This window comes from Echeneis naucrates, chromosome 11 (genome assembly GCF_900963305.1).
Source record: "Echeneis naucrates chromosome 11, fEcheNa1.1, whole genome shotgun sequence".
Taxonomy (NCBI): Eukaryota; Metazoa; Chordata; class Actinopteri; order Carangiformes; family Echeneidae; genus Echeneis; species Echeneis naucrates.
This window is the reverse complement of record NC_042521.1, coordinates 19,798,166-19,805,327: the sequence shown is the minus strand read 5'-3', so window position 1 is coordinate 19,805,327 and position 7,162 is coordinate 19,798,166. Positions and strand designations below refer to the sequence as shown.

Genomic DNA, 7,162 nt, shown 5'->3' with positions numbered 1-7,162 from the left:
GTATAATGGTTTAGTCTGAGATAACATCTGGATGAGAGCAAACTGTGCATAGTTAAAATATAGACAGCAACACACAACTCACCATGTAGACTGTTACCACTAATTGATACAATTAGTCCTATTATTCAAAGGTACAATTCTTATATATCAATCTTTATAGGAGAGGGAAGCGATAATGACACTGACTGGATCTTTGAAGGAAATGAAAAATAAGATTCAATTAAACTTAAAAGTGGTACGGTCATAGGTGAGAGAAGCAGTGCCGGTTTAATATAGTTTTAACTGACAGTGTCAAGCTCATAAGTAAATCACAATATCAAATCAAAGTAAAGTCTTAGGGAAGCATGGTGTGCCACATCAGTAAAAGAAAAAATATCAGTATCACGTTATGATGTGAAAACCTTATTGTTAGAACAATAAACATTTCATGTTATAACGTGATATTTTTATTTTTGGAACAACATACCTCCAGAGGGTCGGACTCATTCTTATTTCTGTTTAGCCCCATGCTTTTTAAGAACCTTCGTAGTGTACGCATACTTACCACAATATCACCCACCGTGCGCAATAACAGTAGAATCTCGCCATGTCTCAACCCAGGTATGAAGTAGAACTTGATCAAATTGTGTAAATCAGCCATATTCCTTCTCTTTCCTCATTTAAACGCAAAACCTTTCACGCTATAACAATATAAATTATCACGTTATAGCGTGATACTGGTTTTTTTATTATTATTTTTTTGTTTATACTGTGAACTTGTAAAGTTCAAACACGTGATGCCACTAGAGGGCTCCGTCTCCATGTAGTGGATTTGAGGAGCTGCTCGCAGAAACATCTGCCATGGTACGTTGTCCAGAGACAGTGGACAGACAGGATGTGTGTTTGAGCATGAATGTAGCTCATGTGACAGCCTAACCTACAGGACACACTTGTAGGGAAGCATGCCTTGTAATGAACTGTGGATTATGTTGATCCTCATGACAAAAGTACTTCAGGCCATATAACACAATACAGTCACCAACAAAAAGTATGAATATCTAATGTTATGTGATAAATTGTTTAATAGTAAGTAGAAGTAAGATAGGCCAGCAGATGTAATTAGAGAACAGCAGTGACAATGAGTAAATGAGTAAACAAGTAAATCTGCAGCTGATCAGTTTATTGTTATGAAAACAAAATTTGGGGTCTGCAGCAGGTCAGCGGGAATAGAACCAACGTCTTTCAGTCACAAACATGTATGGAAGACGTGTCTGTAAAGCAGGGAAATTACTAGATTATAGCTGTGTACAGCTGCTGTCTCTGACACTGGAGTGTGACGCTGTAGGTTGAACGTCTCTTTGTCTGAACGTGTTCTGTCGCAGCTACGAGGAGGTCCACAAGTTGGAAACCACTCACACTCCATTGTGTCCTGCGTTGCTTTGTCATTTACATGCACATATGTAGCCGTTGAAACTGGTGTTAAGTACAAATCGTGGTTCATCGGTACAAAGGCAGCCAGCCACCACGTGTGTGTGTGATCTCTGATCCCTAAGTACCCGGCCACAGTTAAATCTCCGTTCCAAAAGGGACTGACACTCCTAAATCCGTTATCGAGTGAATCTAGCCTTCACATTGTCTCTTCAGGCCTACCGGGGGTACCTTGTCTCTTCATCCAGGCACATACAACAACACTACAAGCAGCCAATCACATCCCTCTTTCTATCTCCGCCGCGGAAACCAGTAACCAATCAGTTGTCTAAGACTTCCCTGCGATAAAGACGACAGTACCAATCTGTTGTCTGTCTGGGGCTGCTTGCAAAAAAAAAAAAAACAGCCAATCAGCTGTCTATACCCGTTACACGGAGTGTCTGTTTGACCAATGAGCTTCTTGTCTGGGTCACCCGCGGGGGGTGAGCGTCTGCTGAGGTCCAATCAGGGGCTCAGTGCTGAGCCTACCGGTGCCGGGGACTGGTGGTGAGCAGCCACTGCAGCGCGTCGGGACCGGACCGTGAACCCCGGAGAAGGTACAGACTGAGGCGAAACGAGACACAGGTGAGTCCGAGGATGTGTGCGAGGCCTGGCTCCGACCCGATATTATTTGAAATAGCAGCTACCTCTCCAGGGCCGGCAGGACGGCAATTATTGTGTCGTCGTGCCGCCGGTCGATGTGCTGATGTGCTGACAGACAATAGAGCGGCTTTGCGTCGCTATTTATTGATGCTGGCTGACATGTTTGCGACTAGCAGCCATCGCCTCTAACGGTTCGTTTCCATTTAAAGCTCTAGGGTTGCAGCAGAAACATCTGCAGAGGTCCAGAGCCTTCCCTTGGGTATGTGTTTTGTCAATAACCGAACTGTTAACGGGATATCTGGAATACGTTGTGATGGGGACGTTGTGCAGAATGCCTCCAATTGGTTTCATTGTTTGATCCAATGTCTCTTGGGGTTAACTCAGACTAGAGACGGAGTCGGGCTCCTCCAAATTCATGTTAATGCTCATTTAAAGAGCGCCGGGATGAAACGAGATGTACTGATGGGTTTAAAGGACTTAAGATATGTGAATGGGGCCGATATGACGGCTGCGTGAGGAGGCCGAAGCCGTTGGTTTCTCTCAGCAATTAGGAAGAAAAATTTGAAATGCATCAGCCATTTACGTAGAGAATAGACTGACTCCATATGCACCTAAATGGCTGCCTGGCGCCTGACAGTGTAACATGTTAGTGTGATGGCTAGGCTTTACCTAGGCCGGGAGCTGATTGTTTCCCGAGCGGCGGATTAACGGAGGTATAAGTCTGCATGACGTTACACACCAAGCGGGAATCAATATTTAATGTGTGCTGCCTATTATTCTGCAGTATACGGGAACTTGCTCGTGTCTGCTGCTGCACTGCTACTGCAGATTTACATGAGTCACGGGCAGATGGATTCATATAAGCTATTGCTAAGTTGTCCCTGACTGCATCGGGTGTCTAGGATGGATCCTGGAGGTGAAACTAGAGTGTTGTGCCATCTTTGTCCGTGGCAAAATTATTTCAGTTCCAGAACGTGGCCATTTAGTGTTGTTAGACACAACAGCTGCAGATGGAAAGGACTTCATCCTGGAGTAGGTTTGGAACTGCCACTGTTGTCAGGGCATCACAAGCAGCCAACTGTTTGTCTCCTTCGAGACATGAAGTGGCCCCAAAGCCTCTGGTTTCAGATAGAAGTTGGCAGACCATGATGCACTCAACCTTCCACTCTTGCATTGATAGTCGGTCTGTATGAATGAAAGATCCTTGCTGTTGAGGATTGTGAATGAACTGTAGTATTCTCACTGAGTCCTTCCTCTTCCTATTTCCATCTCAGAGACCACTGACAGCCTCAGCTGCGTACAGAGTTTCACAAAATATCAAGAGAAGGTATGTGATGGTCCAGTCTGGCCTCTGGGGTTCAAGGTTTCATTCAGCTTGTCCAAATATAATGATTTCATTAGTCACATTGTAATAACAAACTCTGTTTGTGAGTAAGTGAGTGAGTGTCTGTCAGAGTGAGAGAGAGAGTATTTCTCTGTCAGTTATCATCATGCCTGTTACATCCTGTTGTTCTGTTTCCTGCCAGTCAAACCGTCATATTTAAACTTTATTTAAACTCCTTCACATTGCTTATGAGACCTCAAAAATTAAGTCAGACTAATTTGTTTTCATAAACAAAAATAATCTGATATTGATTTGAAACTATCAACATATTTGCAGAATTGTAAACATATCTTACAGTTTTTGTCACAGGTTCTTCTCAAAGAACATAATGGACAACAAAGTACAAGGATAATGATATAATGTAAAAACAGAGGTAAAGTCCACACCAGACAAACTAGGAGTATCTTATAACTATTACAGGTGTGGAAAGTATGCGTGAAAGAATTGCCAGAATGTTATTTAAATCACACATGTATTTGTACTGAAATCTACAAGTTTCTTATTTACTTCTTTATTGAATGTTTTTCTGCCTTAAAATGTATTCTGGTCAACTTTTTCATTCCAGACACCTCCACAGAGGTTCACAAAAATACTGACACAGTGGTGCCTCTGTAGGTCACCTGTAGGGTGCATACTGTTTCAGCTTAGTCCTTTTTGCAGCAACCTAGGTTTGATTTTGGCATGCAGCCTTTAATTCATGGGACTCCTGCCACCCCAACCATCACTGGCCTTTCTTTCTCGAAAGTTCCTATCTGTCTTTTAAAAGTTTACCTACATGGAGAGACTGACCAGGCAGCAAAAACCTTGATTTTTATTTATTTTTTTTTTTCTGCAAGGTACTGGTCCCATAGGATTTGGCAGAGCCAGTGGCAGTCCTGACTGTGGCTATTCAGGCTCTGATAGAAATGCAAGGGTCAGGTTGCTCACCAGCTGAAAAGTCATCCCACAACTGGGGAATCAACAAAGCCCTGGAACTGACAGATTTGATGGTGAATATCCAATAGAGCTGCCCCAAACCCTCAAAGCTTAGGCCTGGTTGGGGGTCAACTTGGGCCCAACGGGCCACCAGGTTTAACAAACACTGGAGGAAACCCCATGTTAGTCCAACTCTTAATACAATCTGATTTTGTTGAGAGCCACTGACAAAGTCAGCCCACTGGCCTGCTGGAGAAGTAATCACAAAGGAAGAGATTAATTGTTCATGGTAATGAAGGAACATGTGTGAATAACTTATGTGTTTTTAGAGGCAGTGGAGCTCTATGGTTTTTGTATATTATATTAGGCTATGATGCACAGAGTTGAGTACTTTTATTATTTGTCTTTTATTATTTGTTGACAACAGGAAACATATATGAGCAGTGAACATAAAAACACGAAACATGGATACATTATATCATTATATTTATAGCCCAAGCAGTACTATCCCTGTCTCGCAGCTATTTGCATTTATGATCCTCAAGTTTTTTAAGAGCCAATCATAGCAGAGTTGGCAGTGCAAACTAAAAAAAAAAAAATTGTTGCTGTTTATATTATTATTATTCATTGGAAGGTACAGAAAGTTTTGAAACTGATGCTCACCTTCCAAAGGCAGTTTGATTGTCTTGGTTGTTTAGATTGTTTACTGTGGACCACATCTGAAACTTCCATCTGTTGGCGGTGTGACTTTTCTCCAAATCCTTGATTCAATTTAATTTTCGATTTTAATGTTGTGATTTGATTCGATTGTCACAAATGGCCATTCCTATTTTAGACTAGTCTCGTCTAACATCATTGGTTTTATGCTATATCTAATTTCATTTTTGATTTGTATTGTATAAGATGGTCCGCATAGTGTCATGAGTATTAATGTCCATCAGTTGCTTGCAACTTACCACACTAAGGCCTTATTGTCAGCAATATAATGTAACAATAACTTGCTTTGCCAGTAAACTGAAAACCTAGGAACTAGAAACTTACCATACATGGAGGGCAACACCTTTGATGTGATCTTCTTGGCATTTTGTAGCATTGTTCCAGTATGCTAATTAAATGCTACAAATCCTTGTAGGGTTCTCAGTCACAGAATAAAGTCACATCTCTGATGCTACCACCCTCTATAGTGAGTTATTGCTTTAGCGAGAGTAGAATGTTTACCTTCAAATGAGGATGGAAAAGTTGACTGGGTTTATGAAAACAACTGTAATGTTTTCATAATTAGGTTTACTCTTTTAAGTTGCCAGTGGAGATGTCCTGCCAAATTTGATGTGTTGCTGATGGAATTTGCTATCCACACGTGAACATTATGAACATCGTTGACATAATTCAGGAGGTCGGGGGGACGTCTAGACTGTTTATTTCAGGAGGATGTTTGGTTAATGTGTCTTCTAGATCAGCATATGCCCCTCTGTCTTTTAACTGGCTGCTGATTGAAGTATATATATATATATATATATATATATTAAACTCAGTAACATTTAAGGGCTGACCACAACAATGCTGCTTGACACTTTTTGCTGTTCCTGATGGACAGCATGTGCTTGAACACAGGACAGTAGCACAATCACATTTTGGTATTATCTTTCAGGTGTGCAAATTGTTGGACAAGCTACACATTTTAGGCATGTGAAGGTCTCATGGCCTGTAGTGGGATCTAGTTAATTTCCAGCATCTGAATATTAATTTCATGGTTGCAACCCAAAGCAAGAAGAATCCAGTCACAGAACCACTATTTTGTTCTTAGTGAATCGAGTCATGAGCAGCAGACTGAATGTTTCAAGTTCTTTTATGGTACTGGGTTTTAAATAAGCTCATGAAGGTTCCTATTGAAGGTCTGCAACTGGATCTGAGGTTAGTGATCAGTTAGGCAATGTTGGACCCATTTTTCAAATACTGGCCAGCCGTATTCTCTGTCTACCTGTACTCTGTGTGTGTGTGTGTGTGTGTGGTCGCCCTATCTCTTCTCATTGATGGAGGAAGACGTCCGAAGGATGTCAATGAGAAACTTCCTCCTGTCTGTATGACTATTTTCCCCCCTCCCATTGTGTGTGTGTGTGTGTTTTTACAATTTTTTTTATTTCAGTTCCAACCCTTATCAAGAGCAAATGAATTTACGTTGTAAGCAAAATTAAATTGGTTGATTCTCTCTTTTCTGTCTCTCTCTCGCTCTCTCTCTCTCTCTCTCTCTCTCAGCTCCTCTCACGGTTCTATTGCCCACATCAATGGGCTGGCCTGGGAATTGGCAGGCTGTTTTCCAAGACAATTGATTGGTCAAAAGGCAGTTCTAATATACCTGCTGAGCTCCTAACCCTGAGCTTAACCTACTCCATGGCAGGTTAGGTGTTCCATGTAGTTACCAAGGGAATGTACCCCAATTGAAAGCAAACAGCCCTCATGAGACTGAAAACCCAGGGTTAACCCGAAAGTTACCTCACTAAGCTGAAATCCAGCTGCGTGATACAGGCCTCTGGAAACAACCACTGTCTGTTTAGGGTGAAGCAATGGAAAACCCAGGCAGAACAATGATCAAATGCTGTGACTGTACACAGATTGAACTTCTGCACTGGTATAGCAAGTGTATGAATTGATGGACGTGACCTTGATACATAGTCAAAGATCCGTTGTGAGAGAAAACCCCCCCACACTGCTACAACTTAGTGCTTCAGTTTTTCCAAACTACTCCAGCTAAAACATTCAGGAGTCCTTCATCCATATCAGTACTGCTATCATTAATAGCTTTACTTATAACGTCAG

General features: G+C 41.7%; 1 protein-coding gene across 5 annotated transcripts in view; it reads left to right on the top strand.

The window, feature by feature from the left end:
• Positions 1–1,930: 1,930 nt before the first annotated feature.
• Positions 1,931–7,162, top strand: part of gatad2b (GATA zinc finger domain containing 2B) — a 31,620-nt gene continuing 26,388 nt past the window's right edge. Inside the window, exons 1-3 of one of the 5 annotated variants that reach the window (XM_029514614.1) lie at positions 1,973–2,031; positions 2,259–2,308; positions 3,324–3,376. The gene's annotated coding sequence lies outside the window, so the exon portion shown is untranslated. Of the gene's footprint in view, positions 2,032–2,258; positions 2,309–3,323; positions 3,377–7,162 lie in introns of all 5 variants that reach the window. The other 4 variants (XM_029514613.1, XM_029514615.1, XM_029514616.1 and 1 more) reach the window with 4 other exon arrangements.